Genomic DNA, 24,611 nt, shown 5'->3' with positions numbered 1-24,611 from the left:
CTTACAAGACACAGTAGTGATGTAGTCTAAGACATGCATGGAGTGGTTCCTGGATAATAGGTCTTAAAGGAAGAAGCCTTCCTTTCTCAAAAATACAGTCTATTACAAAAAGTTTTGGTAAGGTGGAAGAAATATTTTAAAAAAGCAGAACTCTGAGGATAAAATTATGGTCAGAATGCTTCACTACTCCATGTGTGAAGGTAGTGGGAACTCTAAGCTGACTAGTGTTAAACACTACCGTTGACTTCTCAGTTTTACTAATTGGTGGCTGACCTGAACTTAGCACATTCTGTGTTAGATTGCTCAACCTGTCTGCTCTGCAGAAAGCCGCCTCCTTAACCACTACTTGCTTTCTTTTTTCGAGTTAGTCTACACCCAAAGCCACCGTCAGATGTCACAGGGATGAGACTTCACAAGGTAAGTTAAAACAAAACAAAACAAAACAGGAACAAATGCTTTTCAAAACAGAATCTGGTGAAAGCACTGGCTCAAGAATGATAAGCACCACTTTGCAGGGTTCCCTAGTTTTGGGGTGTGGAAGGGACGTATAGCTACCTGGGTTTGGTGGAATTAAAGATGGTGTGAGTGAAGTGAGACAGAGCCTGGGGTCCCAAGTGGCGTGTCTGAGAAGGAAGCAGGTTATGTTGTCTAGACAAGAGGAAATGCATTATTTTTTTTGATGGAAGATGATTGGAATTTTAAAAGTCAAATGATAGGACTAGAAAATATAACTGATGTTTTATTTCTTCTTTTTGTTTCATTCTGAAAGTCTGTCTTTAAGTCCAAAGTGGAAATTTAAACTTATAAAGTGATCCACAGAGATAAAGGCCTGTTGCTCAGCAGGGATTCTCTTTTTCTTCCCACATCAAGAGTTGTAAATTTGGGATGGATTCAAGACCATGTCTAAGAGTATGTAGCTATTTTAAATGGGGTTTGATACTCATTTAAAATGCTGTGTATGTTTCAATGTTTGAAATCATTTCTTTTTTCCATATCGTCGGTATTAGATTACTAAGGCCTCTTTAAACCTTCTTTTTCATGAAAAAGGAACACAGACTTGGCAGGTTATTTGTGGTTTGTGTTCTTCAAGACCCTGTCTCCCATTGAGCTTCAGGGCTTTTGTGCTTTTTCCAGGCTGCTTCCACTTTTCCCCTTTCATCCCTCATACAATGTAAGGTAGATCAAGTGAGAAAGAAATCCTGAGGTTCTGTGTAAAGACTGGACAATGATAATTACAAAGGGTCCTTTCAGTGTTGATATTTACACATCTTACACATTTTTATTGCTATAAACTAGTTTATTATCATTACACTTGAAAGTCCGCATTTTGGCATATTTCAAAGACTATTTCCTACCAACCTAGACAATTATATCTTGTGTTGATACGTGTTGGGCCTTGTAGCAAGCTCTCCTGGCCAGGAGCTGTGTTATATTTGTGCTAATTTAAAGTCTCCAGTTCTGGCTCTGGTATCTATTACTACAGAGGCCAATGCACCTGAGATGGCACCAGAATTTCATTTTTATTCTCAACCTGAGATGATACTGTTGTTCACATAGTGAAACTATCCTATTTCTCACCAGTGGCTCTAATATCCGCACCTCTCTTTGGATTTGACGGACATGATAAGCTAAGGAGAAAAGTCTGCATGTGTATAGCTTTTCTGTACATATTTTCTCTTCTTCTAATACTCTTTCAGGTTATCAGCAGATTTTATAGAATAGCAAACTCAAATGCCTGGCAAAAGCTGTGTGGACTCTAGAGCCAGGCTGCCTGCATTTTAAATTCCTAACCCACTACTACCCAGTTATGAGATCTTACGCAAGTTACTTAATGGCCTTCTGCCTTAGTTTCCTCATCTGTAAACTAATGGTTTCTATTACACTGGGTTGTTAAATGAGAAAATTTATGTGAAGTGTTAACAACAGCGTATGTCACATAGTAAGGACTCTTTACCTTCTTATCAAACAGAGATAAATAAGTGTTTAATTCAAACAGAAATTAGCAAGTGTTCAACTTCCCTAACAGATGGGGAAATGAAAATTAAAGTAACAAAAGATACCACTTTACACACATCAAATTATTAAAAGAAAATTGCACTTGGTATCAGGGAACCATTATACTTATAAACAGCTTGTAGAAATGTCAGTTGTGACAACCTGTTCGGAAACCAATCTAGCAAGATCTGTGATGTTTATTGTGGCATTTTCTAAAGTGCCTACCATAGCCTACCACGCCCTACAGCATCCGGGCCCTGGGCGTGATATCTTGCTGATGCCTTTGCCTCCGTCCTAGTGCTCATTGCGCATCAGTCACAAGGGCATTGTCTTCAGTCACTCTGCACACGCTCTCCTTTCAGACCCTCCGTGCTGTTCTACTCTCAGTCACTCACTCTGTGTATGTGCTCTCCTTAGAGACCTGGTGCTGTTCGGTCTACTTGATCGCTCTTCTCCTAACACTCCTTCTTGTTTACTTTCTCAAACCTTTCAGGTTGTCTGAGAGCAGTTCTCCCTACCTCTGCATTTAAAGTAATAAGTAATTTCCTGTAACCTTCTATTTCCCTATTTAGCTTTAGAAAAATATCACATTATGTTACATAATAAAGCGTTGTCCATCCCCTCTTCTAGAATGGATGTTCTGTGAGGGCGGGGACTTTGTTCACTGCTGTTCCTGGAGTCAAACCAGATGGTACTAGAGGGCCATCTGATAAAGATATGTTGCCTGAATGAATTTTTTGTAGTAGCAAATGAACATATAAACAAAAGGTAAGAGAATGGTGATGAATTGTGACATATCAATAACATGAAGTATTACCAACTCCTGAGAAGAATGAATTAGAGCTATATCGCGGAGGGGTTTCTAAAATGTATTACGGAAGAAGTACAGGAACAGGAATGTGTATATAATACAGCCCCAAGCAGTGATCAAACCTTACACCTATACATGATTTCATGGGAATGGGTATAGAAACACACTCACCAGGTTGTAAATGTTGATTATCTAGGGAAGAGTGTACAGGATGATTGTTGAGCAGGATGTAGAAAGGGAGCCAGAAGGCTAAAAGTTGGAGGAAAGGCAAATAAAATGATTGCCAATATGGGATCCAGCTTCACACCAGCTTCAGTCACATCCTTCTCCACCGCCACTCCCACCGAGGCTTAGTGTCAGGCTCTGACAGGAGGCGGCTGATTCACCCCAGTTCAGTAGTCTCCTTTGGGAGTCAGTGTTGATGTTCTGGTAGAGGTTCCAGGAAGTGTACACAAGTCTTGCCCTTGCCTATCACTTAAAATCTTGCATTCTCTGAGAAAGCTATTTGTCTTTTACTGAGTACTTTACTTTTGTTTTTTATGCAAGGAGTCCTTGATGCTCTGTGGTTGTTACTTCTCACCTTTCGGGGGTTCTGAAGAAACACTGTGAAGTTGATTCCTGACTGCTTGGGCCTTTTCTGTTCACTAGGGCCCATAAGGCTCCTGAGCCAGGGAAGTGTACCTGGGAGGATGACAGCATTGATTAATGGTAATGTGCTTTGCATACCTTTGCATACATGTAGGGAACTCTATGGAGCTCTCAGAAATTTTGGGAAAAAATAACAAATAGAAATGATAAACATTATTTATTTATTTATTTATTTAAATATTTTATTTATTTGACAGAGAGAAATCAGAACTAGGCAGAGAGGCAGGCAGAGAGAGAGGAGGAAGCAGGCTTCGCGCCGAGCAGAGAGCCCGATGTGGGGCTTGATTCCAGGACCCTGGGATCAAGACCCGAGCTGAAGGCAGAGGCTTTAACCCACTGAGCCACCCAGGCACCCCAGAAATGATAAACATTTTGAAAATAAAGCAGCATTACCTTAGAAATACAAGAAAGCAGAGGTAAAATATATGGTTTAAATCATTAACAGTACAATTGATGACCAGGAAAAAAACCCCATATTTTCAGGTAAGAATATATCCCCTTTATCATACGGCTCAGTCCTCTGAGCTTTATATTTATTAGTCTGATTGTATTTTCTACCAGCTCTAAGGATGGGATTGTGTCCCGTTTTTACTGACATTGGATGACAGTTTACATTCATCCATTTGTCTTCACTTTAAATATAATAATTTAGGGATGCTAATTCTAAACTTAGGCTCCCTGAAGGCAAGATAACATTTCATAGTGACTGATTTTAGAAGACAAAATTGTTTTGCTACAATATAAGTGTGCCATTACTTCTATCTTTACAGAGTTTCTAGCTTATTACTGTCTTAAAGATGAACATCAATAGTATAACTTGAAAAAGACATAAAAAATTGTCCTAGTACAAAAAGAAACCGGGCCAACATGTACCACAAGCCATTTTGGATATTTTTAAGTTAGTTCAAAAATTATTTTCCTGAGAGGAGAAAAAGATGTTTAAATTCTGAATTTGAGAAAAATCCTAAGAATATTTATCTGAAACTTAGGTTTTCTTGAGCAGTTTCTTCCATCAACATATTTATAAAACACAATTCTTTCTTTTTCTAAAAAAAAAAACAATACATAATATGAAGAAGAGACATGGGGGTGTAGACTAATATCATGTAAAAATTCTGAACCAACAACAAATTGCAGTTATTAGTAATTGTTTTCTTTTACTACAAATGCTGGGACTTGATAGTCACTTGCTTAGGACAGAAGTCTCTTGATTGTGTGAACTAGCATAACTCAAAAGAAATATATTAATAAATCAAAAAATGGAAATACCCTTTTCACTTTTTTTTTTTTAAGTTATGTTGGAGGAAATCAGTAGTATATAAAGGGCAGTAGGTCGAACTGCTGCTCTTTCTGTGGTCTCATGATTGATCTTTCACCTTTTGTTGCTTTAAGTAAACTCCTCTGAAAAGCTGTTTGTATAGGGGCAAGGAAGAAAGGGTTGGGGGGTTTTGTAGTGTCCTTTTCAAGATTCATGAGCTAGACTTGAATAAGAAAGCCATGCTGAAAACCCATGCTATTAGAATTATGGGGGAAGTTTACATGTGTTGATTAGCTGAGAAGCTCACTTTCAGTATTATCATGCTACAGTCATTCCACTTGTGTTCTGATAAAAGTCACTATAGATATTAGACATCAGCTCAATGACTCCTGACAAGACCTGTTTCTATAGAGCGAACCCTCTAGCACCCTAGGGTTTTGTTTCATTGTAAAGTCTAACATCTTTACCCTTTTTAAGATCTTTTTAAGATCTTGGAACCTAAAACAATTAAATAATGTACTTCAATCTTATTAGTAGAGAAAATAGTAGAGGAAATTAGTAGCAGAAAATGTATTGACTAACTACAATGGCCTTTCATCCTGAACACCTAGCGTCACCCTGGAGAATCTTCACAGTAATTGAAATAAAAGCCTTAGCGAGCTCTTCCCTGTATTATAAATGTGTCTGCCAAGCAATATGCTCAGAAGCATATTAATGGACAGCTGTTTAAGATAATATTCTTTATAAATGTCATTGACCTATCTACTCCATATTTCTAGTCTCTTCTAAGAGTTATAATTTTATGTTCTCATGTTAAAACTACATGAATATAATTCATTTCCAATAAAATGTCACTAAAGAATAATAAACAGAATGTCTTTCTTTTAACTATACAAATGTACTGATGTTATCTGCTACTCTAGAAACAATAGGAAGTGCTGAAAAATAAGTTGAGAAATAATTTCACTTGGAGAACTCGTTAAATGTTTTAACATGATTCAGATATGAAAATCATGAAACTAAAAAAATAAAAATAGGCAGGTTACCAGGAACATAATGAGCAATATGTAAGTATTTTCACCTGTGAATATGGAGATCTTGAAAATAAGCATTTAAAAAATTCATAACTGGGGCGCCTGGGTGGCTCAGTGGTTTAAGCCGCTGCCTTCGGCTCAGGTCATGATCTCAGGGTGCTGGGATCGAGTCCCGCATCGGGCTCTCTGCTCAGCGGGGAGCCTGCTTCCCTCTGTCTCTCTCTGCCTGCCTCTCCATCTACTTGTGATTTCTCTCTGTCAAATAAATAAATAAATAAATAATCTTAAAAAAATTCATAACTAAAATTTACTGAGTGGAGTAAACTTTTAATATTTTATTTTATGATCCACACATTATTTTTTTATAAAATTAATTTGCATAAATGTTTAATTTCTGTACCATCTCTTAATTCCATTCTCTTATATTTTCTTTCTGTATACCGACACATACACATACACACTTTTCTCTTTACTAAATACAAACATGGAATATTCTGGTGAAAATTGAAAGATTGAGGTCAGTATATAATTTAAGATAATGGCAGCTATAAACACTAGAATTTTCTTTAGAAAATACAAAGGAAGTATTCCTAAGAAGTGAAAAAATAATTACTTTGTGCAGGCTAATTTTACATGATTATGGAACATATGGATAAAATTATATACACCAAAATTATTCATAAACTGTGACTTTGATGACGAATTTCTTCAGTGAATAACTTTATATAAAAATGAAGAGCAATTTGCTTTTGTGACAGTGAGACACATTCTTCCATTAGTGGCATCTATGTGAATAAAGACTTTGCAGATCCTCTGGGTTCCCTAACCAATAAAGTGGATCTCATTGTAGATCTATCTGAGCCTTGTCCCGGGCAGATGATGCTGCAAGAGTCAGCATGTTAAGTAGGCTTCATCTAGGACAGTGATGAGTCCCTAATGTGAGGAATAGAGCTTCTCTGGGCTTCAGCATAATGCTGTAACTTCTGGTTGCAGATTATACCTTCATTTACTTTTGTTTACTTTCAACTAGACAGGATGTCTGTAAGATTCATGAAGAATGAGCCCTGGCTCTTGGCCATGAGAAAGTTCAAATCCTTTCTTGTATTTTACTTTCTAGAGCTTTCCCCCACAATTTTTATGTATTGCTCTGTAACCAACAACCACAAGTTTATATTTGCTTTTTTTTTTCTTTTTCTGAAACCCCCCCAAGTAAATGTGTTAGAAATTGGAACAGATTGTCTGATTGTCACTTGCCCTGTGATTATTAGATAGTTTATTATATTTATTATTTTGAACGGTCTGTTTGTGCTGCTTTCCTTGTACTTAAGATATACATTGGTATCGCTTTCCACTGAGAGAAATCCGAAAGGAATTTTTGCTTTTACAAAAAAAAGAAAAAAGGCAAGAAACAAAAATAGCATTCAGCATTTATTTTTTTTTTTTTTGCAGTGAGTGAGGCAGGATAGATAGAGGCGGTGTTTACCCCAGCAACGAGAGAGACCCCACCAGCTTCTTCAGGAACCACACCCAACATCTCGGTGTCTGCCATAGCTTTGAACTGTGTCTGAGAGTATCTGACTTTATCTAGATTTGTTTTGTGGTTCCATCAGTAAGATGTGCCCTAAGAGAGGTTTTTTGGTGGGGTCTTGGAATGCTCAAAATCTGTTACCTATAAATTAGTAGTAATTGCATCTTTGCCTTTTCTCCATTCTGGCTTATAAAATTTCATGGGCACACTCTACTTTCAGGTAGTGGGGGAAGCTGTACTTAGTGAAGTTTATCCTTTGCTAACAGACTTATTATTGAGTGGACATGACTTCTAAGCCATTAAAAATAATATACTGTCTTGATCTGCATCTTCCAGATCCAGTATGAATTAGCCAAGCAGCTGGGCTGGGCAAGGGTGTTTCTGGCTCCAAGAGAGAGAACAGTCTTTCTTTCGTGGAAATGCACATAACTTATGAAGTTGGAGGCAGAAACATGGACGGGGATAAGATTATCCAGGAAGAGGGAAGATAAAGAAAAGAGTACAAAATAGCAGCCTGCTGATTCAAAATTTAAGCTGAGAAGGAAAGACTCAGAAACTGAAAAGGAATAGCCTGCACAGAGAGGACGAAGGGAGTCGTGAGAAGATTGGAGCCATCTGTAGTGTCAAGTGTTGCAACAAGCTTAGGAACGGGAGAGCAGGGAGAACAGACAAGCAAGCTCAGGGAAGCTGGTGCCTGAGACTTCACGGGGGCTTCCAGAGAGCAGTTTCAGAAGAGCTGAGAGGACTGGGAAGTGAAGCCACGGGCCACAAGCAACACCTGCAGAAATATCTGGTGATGGGGAGGAAGAAGTAGCGTGGATAAGCTGAGATAGAAGCCTGAGGGAAGAGGTGCATTGGATTTTTTTGTTCCTGGCAATAAAATTCCAATTCTGATAAAAATATGAGGATTTCATCTAGAAGGTCTCAGGGCTTTTGCTTTAATATAGCAAAATAGAAGTGAACAAAATAGAAAAAGTTAATTTAAGTCACTTGACATAAATTATATTAAGCTTAAACACAAAATTTATTTATTTATGAACTCTAATGAGCTTAATTTAGGATACACTGACACATGAATATTAGTTAAAATGACAATGTTCACACTTTCTGTTTCTGTGAATACTTTGTATCAGTACTCTGTTGATGATACATGACAAATACAACGCTCTTAGTTCAACATTACATTAAAATGCATTTTGTCTTCAAAATATGCTAGCATGTTTCAGGGGCGCCTGGATGGCACAGTTGGTTACAGCACTGACTCATGTTTGCAGCTCAGGTCATGATCTCAGGGTCATGATTATAGAGCCCCAAGCTGAACTCTGTGCTCAGTGTGGAGTCTGCTTAATATTCTCTCTCCTTCTCCCTCTGCCACTCCACCCTTGTGTGCGTGCACTCTCTCTTTCTCTCTCTCTCAAAATAAAGAAATAATTCCTTTAAAAAATATGCTAGCATGTGTCCTAGAAATATAAGAAAATATTTTCTCTATAATGGAGAGTTTCGAGTGCAACTTCTGAAAATAACGTTGGCGGGGGGCGGACAAAAGGCAGCTTCTGTAAATCAAGATAAAAAATAGTCGTGTTAAATAAATATTAGGGACTAACAAAAAGGAACACATGTAAAAAGACACAAGAATGGTTAAGTTTTACATTCCCTTAAATAAATCTGTATTCCTACTGGTTCAGCCTGTATGGTGATGAGATGCTTCAAACTTGATATTGGCTGGATTTAAGCAACTTAAAAAAACAAAGTGTTTGTTGGGAGCTTCTTCCTCCTAAACATCAACTTTTGGTTTTTCTTAAGGCAGTATCCTAGGTCCCCATCTCTCTTGGGAGTACTCCTTCCCTGTGTGGCTTCATTTGTTCCCAAGGTTTGGAGTATTGTCTACACACTAATGACTACCATGTCTGTATCTGCAGCAAACACTGCTGTGCCAAACTCTTTGTCTGCTTTTTTTTCCTCCTTGTCCTCCTGCATCTCCTCCTTTTTCTTCTCACAGCTTAATCAAGGAATAATAATTGGCAAGCAATAAATGGCTCATATTTAAAATGTATAATTTGGTAAGTTTTGACATATGTATTTGCCCATGAAACCAGCACCACAAATAAAATGGTGACTATAATGATCCCTCCCAAAACTTCCTCATGCCTTTCCCCCACCCCCTCACTAGTCCTCAGATGACCAAATACCTGTTTTGTCACTGTGTATTGGTTTATGTATTCTAGAATCTTACACAAATGCAGTGATTTGGTATAAACAGTGGAATGATCCTTTAGCATTTAAAAGGTTTCAGGGCTATAGCTTTAAAATGACAAAGCACAAATAAGCAAGGTTACTTTAAAGAGCTATTTGAAATAAATTTTTCAATATTTTTTTTTTAATCTGGCATTTTTTTTCACTCATATTGATTACTCTGATTCATCCATGTTGCTGCATTTACCAGTAGTTCATTGCTTTTTATTGCTCAACGGTAGTATTCCATTGTACTGGTTTTCCATTGTATGAATATCCATTTACCTACTGATGGGTATTTGAGTTGTTCTAAATTTTGCCTGTTACAAATAAAACTGCTATACATATTTGCATAAGCCTTGGTATGGACATACATTTTAACTGATCTTGGGTAAATACTGAGGGTTGGAATAGCTGGATCACATGGTAGATGTATGTTAAAAATTGGGGGAATCAGCTGAACTGATTTCTAATGCAGTCATACCATTTTTTTTTTAAAGATTTTACTTATTTATTTGACAGACAGAGATCACAAGTAGTTAGAGGCAGGCAGAGAGAGAGGAAGGGAAGCAGGCTCCCTGCTGAGCAGAGATGCTGAGAGAGATGGTGCAGGGCTCAACCCCAGGACCCTGGGATCATGGCCTGAGCTGAAGGCAGAGTCTTTAATCCACTGAGCCACCCAGGTGCCCTGCAGTTGTGCCATTTTTAATCCCACCACCAGGGTATGAGAGCTCTAGTTATTCCTTATACTTGTCAACACTTGGTATGGTCAGTATTTTTATTTTAAATCTAATATGTGTACTGTTACCTCATTGTAGTTTTAATTTGTATATTCCTAGTAACATGATGTTGAGTGTCTTTTCTGTGTTTATTTCCTACATGTATATCACTTTTGGTGAAGTATCTGTTTACATCTTTTGCTTATTTTTTAATTGGGTTGTATCTTACTGAGATACAAGTCCATTACTAGATATTTGATTTGCAAATACTTTTTCCCAGTCTGTGGCTTGTGTTTTCATTCTTAACGGGGTCTTTCAAAGAGCCGTTGCCTTTTATTTTGATACTTTTGGTGTCGTATTTTTAAAATATTTGCCTAAACCAGAGTCACAACAATTTTCTCCTATATTTGATTCCAGAAGTTTTATAATGGTATGTTCTACATTTAAGTGTAGGGTCTGTTTTGATTTTTTTTTTCCTTTTTGGTATAAGGTATTGATCAAAGTTCATTTTTCTGCATATGGATATCTAGTTTCTAGATATGCATGGGACCACTTTTTGAAAGACCATCCTTTCTCAATGAGATACCTTTTCACCTTTGTATAAGCAAAACAAAACAAAACAAAAAAACCAAAAAACACTGTCTGTCCATGTGTAGTTCTATTTCTGTTTCATTGACCTATTTATTTTCATGCCAATATGACACTACTTTCATTAAGTAGTTTATACCCATATTGAAATCAGGTAGTGTTACTTTTATAACATTTTACCCCCAAAGTTGTTTTGGCTCTTCTAGGTCTTTTCATTTCCATATGAATTTTAGAATGACCTCAGTGAAACTCTGTTTATTTTGTGATTCTCTTTTTTTCTCATTCCTTCATTTTGATAATTCTTATTAGTTGCCGTATCTTTCAGTCCACTGTGCCTTTTCTTTTGCAAAGACTAACTTCCTTTTCATACAATTCAGTGTATTTTTCATCACAGACATTGCAGTTTTCATCTCCAGAAGTTTTGTCTTTTATTATATCTTCCATATCTCTCCTTGAGTTTTTGAAAATATGGGGAAAAAATTCTATAATAATCATTTTAATATTCTTGACTGCTAATTCTATCATCTGTGTCATTTTTAGGTTAGTTTCATTGATTGGTTTCATTGATTGGTTTATTTATTTATTTATTTTCCTTATGATGGATGAGACTTTCCTGATGCTTTGCATGCCTGGTAATTTTTGAATTGATGCCAGGCAGTGTAAATTTTATCTTGTTTATGTGAGATATTTTTTTATTCCTATAAATAATTTTGAGCTTTATTTGGAAAATATTTGATTCCTTTAAATCTTTAAAGATTTATTAGATGGGATCAGAGCACTGTTGAGGGCAATGACCATTACTATAGCAAGATACTTCTGAGTGCTTACCTAATGCCCCATAAATCATTATTTTCCAGTCTGGCTGTTGTGTACAGGACTATTCCCAGCCTATGTAAACTGTAAGTTAAATTACCTCTCAACCTTTAGGTGTTCTTTCTCAGTGCTCAGGTAGTTTCTTCAAACGCATGTGATGGTCAGTGCTCTACTGAATAAAGGAATTCTCTGTAGATTTCCAGGATTCTCTCTCAGTGCTGCTGTCTTCAGTTTTTTGTCCTGTGAACTCTAGCCTTCTTGATTTTTCGGGACTCTTAACTTCATTTGCTCTACTCAGGGCATCTACCAGAGTTCCCTTCCCTGTGCCACCTTGTGGGAACTCTCTTGGGGATTTAAGTAAAATCATCTTGAGACTTACCTCATATATTTCCTGTATCCTAGGGATTACTCTCCTGTTGCCTGATATCAAGGGTCTTGAAAACAGTTCTTTTATGTATTTGTTAGGTTATTTTATTCTATTTTGGTTGTATGTGGAAGCCTTCTCTAGCTAGCTTTTGGATCTCTCTCTTTGGTTGATTCACATTAAGTTTCATATTACACTTAATATATCCAAATGAGAACTCTACCTTCTATGAAAACTCTTCTTTTCCCATCTCAGTATATATCACCAACCACAAATTGCTCAAACTTAATACCTAGAAGTCATTTCTGATTTCTCCTTCTTCATGACCAACAGCCAGTCCTTCAGCAAGACATAGATTACACCTCCATATTATACCTTCAATCCATTCATTTCTCATCATTTCTACTCTGTGATCTCATTGCGGGTACAGTCATCTTTCATTGAGATTCTTGTAATAGTCTTCTAACTGATCTCCATGTTTCCTCTTTGCTTCTTCCTTTATCCCACCATAATTGTTCATTATATGGCATTGTTGTGAACTTTAAAAACTGTAAACTAAGTCAAATCACACTTTTAAAAATTCTTAAAGTCCTCATTATACATAAAATAAAAATCCAAGCTCCTTATAATGTCTTACATGATACAAAAGATTGACCAACTTTACCTTGAACTATTCACATCCTTCTTAACTATGATCCAGCTACACTAACATTTTTACTTTCTAGAAAACTCCAAACTCTTTTCCTACCTTAGAGCGTTGTCACCACGTGGAATGTTTTTTCCTTAGTTTTGTGGTATGACTGATGCTGTCTCATTTTTTTATGTCTCAACTTAACTAATAATAGCTCTGCAGACAAGCTTCCACTAACTTTTCTATTTAAGTACTTTGTTTTCTATCATACCCCACCTGTTATCTTCATGGAACTCGATCACCTTGCACTTATATTCTGTAATTATATAGTTATTAACATTTTTATGTCTGTTTCTGCTAGATTGTAAACTTTGGGAGGTCTGAACCATGTCTCTTTGCTCACTGCTGTATACCCACTACTTAACACTGCCTGCCACATAGCAGGTATTCAATATATTGCTGATCAATTAAAGGAAATGATTGAGTTGAAATCACATTTGTTGTGGTTTCCTGATGCTAGAAAAATTATTGTTGCTACTTTTTACAAATTGCTAAATTCCCCCAATTAGAGAATAATCTCTTTAAGAGTTAGTACTTTGGGAAAAAATTATACTTTTTAGATTTTCATTTAGGAGATCATTTCCTTAGGACTGAAATCAGATGGTACAGTAAATATGTGAATACTGTAAATATGTGAAAATGAGGAAGATATTCAGGGGAGAAAGAATGGGAGAGTGGAAGAAAGAGGAAAAAAGATTTTGGGACATAATACAAACATAAATTTTGTCATATTTACTCACTTAGGTGAATCCTAATCATTGTATTATTTTTTAAAAGATTTTATTGATTTGTTTTAGAGGGAGAGCAAGCATGAGTAGTGGGAGGGACACAGGAAGCAAGAGAGAGAGAGAATCTCAAGCAGACTCTGCTGAGCATGGAGCCCATCACGGGGCTTGCTTTCATGATCCTGAAATCATGACCTGAGCTGAAATAAGAGTTGGGTGCTTAACCTCCTGAGACATCCAGGTGCCCCATTCTATTATTTCTATATATTTATATGTTCCAATGGCTGTAGTATAGTTAATGTTTATATAATAGCTACTATATCTCATTTAATTTTCATAACCCAGTGAAAAAGTTAGCTTTATTATTTCCATATTATAGATGGGAAATGAAGTTCAGAAGATTATACTCTTCCCTCAAAGTCATGAAACTAATACTTGCCTTCATAGTATGAGCTTTTCCTTGCTCAGTCCTAGTGCCAGACAGCCTGGAGTTCTTGAAGTCTTTTTCCAGATGTCTACAAAGAATCTTCAAAATATATGTACTATGACAGACAAGAGACACAGCTTAGAGATCAGGCTGTTGTTTGTGTATGTTCAAGAGCACTGCTCTCATTCCAAGACAGCTCTCATATTAGAAGTGCTATTCTTATGTGTAAAAATTGTCAAGATTCTGTTACTTGCCAAATCTTCAGTAGCTAACATTAGCTAATTACAAGTCCCACACTCCTGTGATATTTAGAATTGCTAAAAGCACAATTATTAAGCTAACATCAGCCTTTGTGATGAGTATTATTAACTTTTAATATCTGAAATTCTGTGTGGACCTTAGTTTGTCAAAGTTTTTTATCTAAGTTCTTGGCCCTTTTTTCCTTTTCGTACACAACAGATCATACTGACTAGATTAGAAGTAACAAGGGCTTAATCTTTATTCACTCTGAGATACTTTGATGCCCAAGAAGCTTTCAAACAGCTACAGTTGGGTGGGCTGATCTTATTGCCAAGTTGAGGTTGGTATCTCTGTTGTATAAAATTGTAATTTCTATTTTCTCTCTTTCCTACCTTACTACATTGTCCATCAAGTTCTAGCTGCAGGGTGACCTACTTTATTTTCTTGTTTTCCCATGAAGTTTGATCCATTCATAAATATCTATGGAGTGAGTACCGTGTACCAGGTTTTTAGTGCTAGATACATGGGTAGTAAGCTAAAAGATAAAAATATGTGTTTGTGGTTTATATTCTAGCAGAGAGATAAACATGAAACAAGACAAATAAGGAAGTGATGTAGCATGTTAGAGAGTGTTAATGTTAGAAAATATAGGAGGAAGTGGGAATTCAAGAGCCTGGAGTGGTTTGAGATGGGAAGAGCTGCAATTCTAAATAGGATAATCAGGGAAGGCATCACAGAAAAGATGACGAGAGGTAAGGGAAGGCGCCATGTAGGTGTCTGGGCAAGAGCTTTCCTGTTAGAGGAAACAGCATGTGCTCTGAGGTCAGTGCATGCCAGGAATATGCCAGATGCAGCAAGGAGGTCAGAGGGGAGAGTAGAGTGAGCAAGTAGAAGGAACTGTAAGGTGAAGTTAAGAAAACACACACACACACACACACACACACACACACACAGAATAATAGATGGTGTAGGCTTTATACAGCATTGTAAGTACTTTGGCTTTTACTCTTGAAATAAGAGGCCATTGGGTTTTCACCAGAGCAGTGATATAATATGAATTTTAAAGGACTACTTTGGCCTCTGTGTTGAAAATAGACTCTAGGGGCCAAGGTTGAAGTAGTGAGACCACTTAAGAGGCTATTTTAGTGTTATAGACAAGATGAAGATGGCTGGAGCCTGGAAGGTGACAGAGAAAGTCATCAAACGCAGTGAGCTTCTGGGTATATTTTGAAGGTAGAGCTGACAGGATTTGCACTAGATTTGATATGGATATGAAAGAAAGGGCAAGGCAAGAATGACTCCCAAGATTTTTTGTTTTGATCCACTAGCAAGGTGGATTTGCCATTAACAGAAGTGGGAAGACAGAAGAGCAGCTCTCAGAGGGGAGGCTCAGGAGTCCAGACATGTCAATGTGGAAATAACTCACCTGGATTTTTTTGTTGTTGTTGTCTTATTGTTTTGTTTTGTTTTTAAGGTTTTATTTATTTATTTCACACAGAGAGAGAGTGAGAGAGGGAGCACAAACAGGGAGTGGGAGACGGAGAAACAGGCTTCCTAATGAGCAGGGAGCCTGATGTGGGGCTCGATCTCTGGACCCTGAGATCAGTGTCTCAGCCAAAGGCAGATGCTTAAAGACTGACCCACCCAGGTGCACCTCACCTGGTTATTTAATAGGTCTTAAGTCAGCAGTTTCTCAGTTAGAATTTGGAACCAAGCGAGGGGTCCAGCCTGAATAGATTGTATTGAGAGCTGTGAGACTGAATGAGATCACATAAAAAAAAAAAATAGATACATAGATAAGGTGTCTAAGGTCTGAGCTCTGGGGTGTTCCAAGTTTGCAAAGTCATCTAAATAGATGAAGGGGAAGATTAGTGTTGACTTGAAAGCAAGGTGAAGAAAGGAAGAAGAGGTGATCACCCTTGTAAAATTTTGCTCATAGAGTCAATGAGAAGAAGCTGAACACTAACCAGTGCATGAGGCAATATGGGGGTCCTTCGTGGTCTTGGAAATAGTGGTTTGGGTAAAATGGTCAAGGCCAAAGATTGAGTGAAGTCAGATGAAGAGAAAATGACAAGAATATGCATATGGGCCCTTTGATTTTTATTTTGATTTTTTAAAGATTTTATTTATTTATTTGAGAGAGAGAGGAAGAGAGAGAGTAAGCCAGTGCAAGTGCATGAGTAGGGGGAGGAGCGTCAGGGAGAGGGAGAAGCAGGCTCCTGACGTGGGGCTCAATCCCGGAATTCTGGAATCAAGACCTGATGTTTAACCTACCAAGCTACCCAGGTGTCCCTGGGTCCTTTGATTTTTAAGCATTAGGGTCATTTAGAAGATTCTTATTCCTGACAACAATAGAATCCACGCAGATAGCTCTTTTCTGGAGTATTTTAGCTTATCCATCACTGTAAAGCAAATTTTGGGCTCTCTTTCTGTCTGATCATTGTGCATGATCTCTGCGCTGAATTAGCTGTTTTTCCCTTGAGGAAATTCCTCTTTCCCCCAAACTGTGGAGCTTTCTCTCAGTTTTCAGTGGCCGCTCTTCCTTGCCCAAACAGAAGAAATAACTATTTGTGCCTTATAGAAAAGTATATGCCAAATAAAAGAATAAGAATATCCATGTATTTCTGTATTAGTGGTATTTGTCTGGCCTTCTTTTGTGGATAGAACTTTTCTTCAGAATGGATAATGTCATTAGCAAATGACAGAAATTAATGCAAAAACGGTTTCTACTCTAAGCTGGTATTCGTATATGTCCACAAGTTTCGGTGAGAAAAAGTAATACATTTTTTCCAATGTTAAGTGCACAGATTTGCGAGAGAAAAAAAAAGACTAGTCAAAAACTGACTCTCAAGTATTACCTGTGTGTGTGTATGTGTGTGTGTGTGTAGGTGTATCTACATATATACACAAATAAATATGTGTATGTGTGTAAGTTTATTTTGAAATAATATGGAATTTACTGAAAAGTTATAAGTCCAAAGAACTTTTCTGAGAGTAAGTTGACACCATGTTGCAGCATCACCCCCAAACACCTTAGTGTGTAATTCAGATAAACAAGAATATTCTCCTGTATTACCATAGTACAACCATAAAAGTCAAGAAATTAACACTGATATGTTAGTCCACAGAACTTATTCAAGTCTCACCAGTCGTCTCAGAGAATTCGATGTAGGGTCATGAGATATATTTAGAGGTAATACTTCCTAAAGTTCCTATCTGGAAGAGTTCTTTAGAGATTCCTTGATTTTTGTAACCTAGACACTGGTCACCTATTTTGTAGACTGTTTTCCGGTTGAGTATGTTTGATGTTTCCTCAATATTAGATTTAGATTGTGCAGTTTTTAAAAAAAATATTATTTTAGAGATAGAATGAGTGGAGCAGCGGGGAGGGTATGGAGAGAAGGAGTCTCAAGCAGACTCCCCACTGAGCTATGCCCAGCAGGGGCTTAATTCCAGGACCCTGTGATCAGAACCTGAGCTGAAGTCAAGAGTTGGATGCTTAACCGACTGAGCCACCCAGGTGCCCCAGCTTATGCAATTTTGGTGTGAATATCACAGAAGGGATGCTCTGTTTTTGTACAGGATATTGCATAGCCCAATGCTTCACATTATTTATCTCAGTACTGGTGATGTAACTTTGGTCTGTTAGTTAAGGTTGTGTTTGTTAGTTTTCTCTGATGTGAAGTTATGCATTTCCTTTCATAATTTAATCACTATTTTTATGGAGATAATTAGAAACTATGCAAATGTCTCATTCTTTACTGAACTCTCTCTTTCCCTAGCTTTAGCATGCATTCATGTTTGTTTTTTTAAGATTTTATTTATTTAGGCGTGCCTGGGTCCCTCAGTCATTAAGCATCTTCCTTTGGCTCAGGTCCTGGGATCAAGCCCCACATTGGGCTCCCCACTCAGAGGGAAGCCTGCATCTCCCTCTCCCACTCCCCCTGCTTATATTCCTTCTCACTGTGTCTCTCTCTGTCAAATAAATAAATAAAAACTTCTAAAAAAAAAGATTTTATTAATTTATTTGACAGAGCGAACAAGCACAAGCAGTGGGAGAGGTGGGGAGAGGGAGAACCAGACCACCTGCACAGCAGGGAGCCAGAAGAGGGGCTTGATCCCAGGACCCTGGGATCATGACCTGAGCTGAAGGCAGTTGTTTAAACCACTGAGCCACCCAAATGCCCCTTGTTCATGTTTCTTTACTGAATTATTATAATGATGGTTGACAAATGGTGCTTTTCTAATTCTACCATTTATTCTGCCTTTATTAGCTGTAGTCTACCATAAGAAAAATCTTTGTTTTTCCTCATTTAATCATTTATCTGTTTTTATTACTATGAATTCATGGGTTCTTATTTTATTCAATGATTTATCATTTACTAATATGATTACTTATTTTGATGATTATTTTTTCCCAGATTTGGCCAGTGGGAGTCTAATCTGGTTTCTATGTATTTTTAGCATATTCATTTAATTAACTGAGGACTTTCCTACTTTCTGGCACAAGGAGGCACATCTTGTACTTTCTCTGTCCTGGCCCTGGAATTAGCTTTTCTTTAAGCAGCTCTGCTTCCTTTTATAAAAGGTGGTATTTAGAAACAAACATCTGGGTGTTAGATGTGTTTATTCTTGCTGGAGTGTCGATTCTCCCAGGTTCTCCTAGTCAAGAGTATTAGGGAATATATGCATATATGTATTTATTATAATTATATATAATAAATTATATTTACACTTATTTTGTATTTTCACATCTGTCAGTGACTGTTGAAAACCTTGAGTTTGCACTGATACTCTAATTCTAGTCCAATAACATGAAGCTCATTTCAGTGTTCTCCCTTTCCATACAGAAATTGTACATATAGTGAGAAACATGGCTCACCATACTAATATGATCTCCCCTGTATGTAAAATCTCCTACCTCCATAATCTCACTACCACTACCCCCTAAAAAGTAACTTCCTTAACTTCTCCTCAGCCTCCAAATATGCTCCAGGTTGGTGACCACCATCTCCCCTTCCTCCTAGTCAACCTCCTAGTCCCTTCTGGGCTCCAACACCACAGTACCATGCACTGGACTGGGCCAATACGGTCCTATCACTCTCCTATCAACTCCCACCTCACTAAGAAGGAAGGAAGGAGGCAAGGAGAGAAAGATTATATTCCATGACCTTTTAATGAACTGTTAACATTCATAATTCTGAGTGTTTTTCTTGAATCTACAAGGATGACAAATTTAAGAAGCTGATGCAGTTTTAACTCACATCGGTCTTATGATTACATTTTCCATAGTAAATTGTGTAAATGTAATCTCAGATACATTTATTCCTTCTCAGCTTCAAAGTCTTTTTTCAACTATTTTTATGAAATACTTGTATTTTCATCTTTGTGAGAAAATAAACATTTTGTCCTTTTATCCCATGTAGTCTAATACTTTTGAGTGGAGGCACTTTTGGGAAGCCTTAGCAATTTCTGTATGAAGTTTATTATCTGAGAAGACAGTGACATATTCCTCAATTTTAGTAATTGTGGAAAAAATGCCACCGTTTCCTCTGGCCCCAGTCGAGTCAAAAAAAGATTAATGTCTCTGTCCCTTGATAGATCAAAAGGAAAACCTGGGGATCAGTGTCATTTTGACTATGAACACTTACTTATTATAAGTAAATAATACTTATTTGACTATAAACACTTTGTATTTATTTATTCTTTGTAATTCCCTTTTACTATTATTTCCAAGTGTAGGTAATCTGTTTGCTCTTTAAAAAATCAACAAATATTAATTCCACATATAATACAAAGATGAATCCTATAACTTAGCAGAAAAATTTTTAAAGACAGGTATATAATTTTAAACATTTTAACTAAATTTATAATTTTTTATTAATGTCATATACAGTTAATATACTACATTATATAATTTTTTAAAGATTTTATTTGTCAGAGAGAGAGGGAAAGAGAGAGAGAGAGTATGTGTGTGCATATGCTGGGGGAGCAGCAGGCAGAGGGAGAAGCAGGCTCCCTGCTGAGCAGGGAGCCCAATACAGCACTCAAGCCCAGGACTTTGGGATCACGACTTGAGCCAAAGGCAGACCTTAAACAGACTGAGCCATCCAGATGTCCCTACATTATATGTTCTACATGCAAACATATATTAACATTATCTGTGCTATAGAAAATCAACATAAAGAGGTGAGGAAATAGTTTAAATAATGAATTTTAAAAGAAGGAGAGTTCAGGAGAGCCTAGCTTCTATTTGTAAATTAGGTGATGGTAGGAGTCCAATGAGAATGCCAGTTCAGTTGAACAGAATGGATAGAAGCCACATTCTGGGAGATGGGTCAAAGTGGAAGAAATAAAGATCGAAGCTGGTCCAGATACTAAAGTTTCAGGTGACAGTTCCAACACCACTTTTTACAGGAAGCCTCACCCGAGCCCCCTGCTGGCCATTGCTTCCTTAGCAGCCTACACTCTTTCTACTGGATCACTCACTAGATCTTTTGTTCTGTTTTTTCCTGTAAGTATAGAACAAAGACCGTATCTTCACTCATAAATCTCGTAACACAGTGCTTGACCTGTAACAGGTGTTCGGTAAATTAATTTTAGCTTGAAAACAATAGAAGAAGAGTTTGAGAGAGCATCATGGTCCTATATTCAACTACAATGAAATAACCCAGAAAAATGCTTGGTTAATTTCCTCCATTAAGATCTTCTAGATACAATGGAAGGAGAATGGATTAAAAAAAAACCTAAAGTTTCCTAATCAAGCAATGAAATTAAGCAAAACTTGAGACCCTGTCGGTGGTATTGTAATAGTGTTGTATGGTGACAGATGGTAGCTACACTTGTGGTCAGCATGGTATAATATCCAGACCTGTGGAATCACTATGTTGTACACCTGAAACTCATGTAACATTGTCTGTCAACTATACTTAAGAAAGAACAGCTGAGACACGAATGCTAAATGTTGAGGTTATCATAAATGTTAAAAATGAAGCGGTATAGAGAAATGAATGAGAGAGCACTGGGGAATCAGATCATGTTGGTTTGAATTCATACTGTACTTATTAGACCTGTGATCTTGTGTTATAACTTGTGTACCCCACAGTTTCCTCATCTTTAAAATGGAGATCATAACAATCCAATGACAAGATTGTCATTAGGTGTGGGTATGTGCATAACTTGTATATACAGTAAAATCTCAACCAACACAAGGTGTTCTTATGCCTACCTCAGTTTTCCAATCTTGGTTCTTCATTTGGTTTAAAATGATTGAATTTAGTACAAGAAAAAAAATCCTCCAAATGCTATTGATAACTAGTACACAGAAACTTTCATATTTTGGACTTCTTAGTAAAAGAGGCACGACGTCCTAGAGGAAAAGAACGCTGTCTTGTCCTCCAGGTTATCTCATGTCTGGCACACACTCTACTACATATGGAATTTTGGCACCAAATAGATAATAAATATAAAAGAATTCACCTTTTAAAAAAAATCTTCTGGTCTCTTTTTCTGTAAGTGTGCTTTCATATGTAGAAAAATTAAGCCTGAATGCGAGAGAGCAGTTCCTGATGAAAAACCAAGATTAGAGTGGAGTTAAAAGTTTGAAAGACTTAAAATTGAAGTACTGAAATAAAGTAGGTATCTGGTGGTTGGTAGGTCTGCATCAACATTGTTTGCCAACTCCAGGTTTGATCTGTTAGATAATCGTAGTGCAATTACCCTATCTACCATCTAACCTCACAATCTCACTTGAGTATTAGAGATAGCTCAGGTGTCACTTAAAAATTGGAAAACAAATTGATTTTGTATGTCTGCCCTGCCACCACCAAAAAGCAGTCCCACATGCCTTTCATTAGTAGAACTGTGTATATAATTTACACATAAAGCTATCATAGAGTTATCATCCTAGACAGTGTGCCTGGGGATAATGTGGGAATTACGCTCTTTTGTGTAACTGGGAAGGTCTCCAAGATGAGTGCCATTTCTTGGAACAGCAAAATTCTTTTCTCACATGAGCTACATGACAGAGGAGTGTTACACAGCTCACCCATGGATGCTGGCAGCCAAGTGATACCCAAACAGAGTTCTGATTCTGCATTATGTAATTGGAAATCCCTGCAGTGCAATAACTTTTCAATGTGCACAATGATCTAAATTAATGTATCACTTCTACTCAGGGAGAACTAGGCTGCCAATGATTTCATTTTTTTCCCCCTCTTAGTTGAGAGATACAATTTGTCTTAGAGAAAATTGTAATGGATGTTCCTGCATGTCTGTTTTGCAGAATGAAGATATGTTTTGGGCTGTCCTTTTTGTTTTTCTGCTTAATCCTTTGATATGTGTGAGCTTCATTCATTTCAGTGCTATTTGTGTGCTGGGGTGTGTGTGTGTGTGTGTGTGTGTGTGTGTGTCTGTGTGTGGGGGGGATGTGTGTATTTCTGCATTAATTCAGTGGGTGTGAGATACTATGAAGGTGCCGTGGCTATTGTATATGTTACTTTTATGTCTTAGGTATGGTTGCTTAGTGGCCAGACTATGGGAGATATTTTTCCTATGGCAGTAGATAGTATTCTGGCAAATTCTCAAAATGATGCCATTGGCTATTTTAGAATTATTACTCCTGGATCTGTTTCCTACGATCCTTTCCCTTTCCTGAATGTGTTTGTCTTTCTTTCAGCTTCAGTTCAAAGGTATTACTGCTCCTTGATCTCATTTTTCATAAGCAATTGTTTACCCATGGTGTTTTGTGCTAAAAAGAGTATTTCAATGGAAATTACTTCCTTTGGTTCATTTTCAGTACGTGTTTTACAGTAATACTTTGGCTTTCACCAAAGGGAGATGGTACTGATTATTTAGAAATGGGCATTTTGATAGTTCCCTTGTTGAACTCAAATGCCTGTAAAAATCCTTTACCTACCATTAGCCTTTACTTGGATTCTCTGGAGGAATTCAAAAGAAAAATGTCTTTATATGAAAAATGTGACTTTGCAATTGGAGAAGAACATATGTTTTCTGGGAAACCAAACTCTTCCTTTATCACTTATAAACACATCGAGCTCAGCAGCCCTAATCTAAGCTTTCACATTCTCTTTCTTGAACCCCAGCAACAGTCATGTAAATGGTTCTCCACATCTGCTCTGACCCCCTCTAAACTGTTCACACACATAATTCATATTGGATCCTATCAACCTCCTCCTCTCCTCAAAACCAACCACGTACCCAGGCTTAAAATTCCTCAGTGGTTTTCCTTTGTTTCTTATCATGGCTTTCAGGGCCCGGCTCAGCCCTCAGCTTCGTGCCATCCACCCCATGCTTCTCCTACTCCGAAGTCAAGTCTCCCCCATCTCCCTTCAGGCCCACAAAGGCGCAAGGTCCCTCCTACCCATACCCAGATCCTTAAACCTGCAGTGCAGTAGTTTATACTTCTCCTGTTAACTCTACTTTCTTTTGATATTAACTCAATTTTCATTTCCTCAGGGAAGCTCTCCCATGGATGTAATTTGTTCCTTTTCCTTTAATGTCAGACTCCCACAATCACTAGATTTTTCTCCTCTACGGTACATTTTACAGTTGTAATTTTATATTCATTTTGTGGAGTGATTTGGATTAATATCTATCTTTCTTAAGACAGGAAGGCAGAAATTATTTTTGTGTGACTTTATATCCCAACACCAAATACGGTGCTTGGAATGTGACTGGGGACTCCAGAATTTTTTATTTTTTTATTTTTATTTTTTTTTACTGAATGAAGAAATGAAGCCACATGGCAAGAATTTGGAATAAACATTTACTAAGTCTGTTGTGATGGTTTAAGACTAGAAAATATGACTGCTAAGCTATTAAAGTGTGTTAGAGCTTTTCTCAGTGAGTTGATCTTGGTTATCAAGTTCACTGGCTACATTGGAAAGCAGGATCACTTAGATTTCATCTGAAAAGACTTTACAGGGCAAGTGCCCCGACTCATGAAAGAAAATGAATCTGGGGTGCATCTTAGCTCCTTGGTGTTTACAAATAGAGTTTGAAAAGCGGTCAGCATGTCTGAAATGCCTATGGGAGGAAATATATAATCATATTGTAACCAAAAAATGTTTATTGAGATATTACTAGGTGTCAGACAGTGTACTAAACTTTAAACCTTTGATAACTCATTTATATTCATAAGTCTTCTGAGGCTTTGGTACTATTATTATCTGCTTTTCACAAGTGAAGAAACTGAAACATCTAAGGAACGTACCCACAGTCACAGAATTAGGAGGATTCGAGAGGTTCGTAAGAGTCAAAGACCCAACTTCTATGCTGCCTTATTAAAAATAACATTACTAGTATCTGTTTTGTTGAGCAAGTAGAAGATGAACATTTTGTGTTTTGCCTAAGAAGTAGGAGTAGGAGATGAAAGCTTACCTTTGAAAATAAGTGCAGTGTCTGGGATGAAAACTTATCTTTAGGAATAAGTAGGGTGACTCAGTTAAGCATTCAACTCTTGGTTTTAGCTCAGGTCATGATCTTGGGGCCGAGAGATCCAGCTTGCTGAACAGTCT

General features: G+C 37.3%; 1 long non-coding RNA gene across 1 annotated transcript in view; it reads left to right on the top strand.

The window, feature by feature from the left end:
- The first annotated feature begins 284 nt into the window (after positions 1-284).
- LOC309844063 overlaps positions 285-24,611 on the top strand; it is a 72,131-nt gene continuing 47,804 nt past the window's right edge. Inside the window, exon 1 of the long non-coding RNA XR_014300473.1 lies at positions 285-417. This is a non-coding gene — a long non-coding RNA (uncharacterized lncRNA). The remainder of the gene's footprint in view (positions 418-24,611) is intronic.

Source organism: Mustela nivalis (assembly GCF_964662115.1).
Source record: "Mustela nivalis genome assembly, chromosome: 11".
Lineage (NCBI taxonomy): Eukaryota > Metazoa > Chordata > Mammalia > Carnivora > Mustelidae > Mustela > Mustela nivalis.
This window is presented reverse-complemented; position numbering and strand designations above follow the sequence as displayed.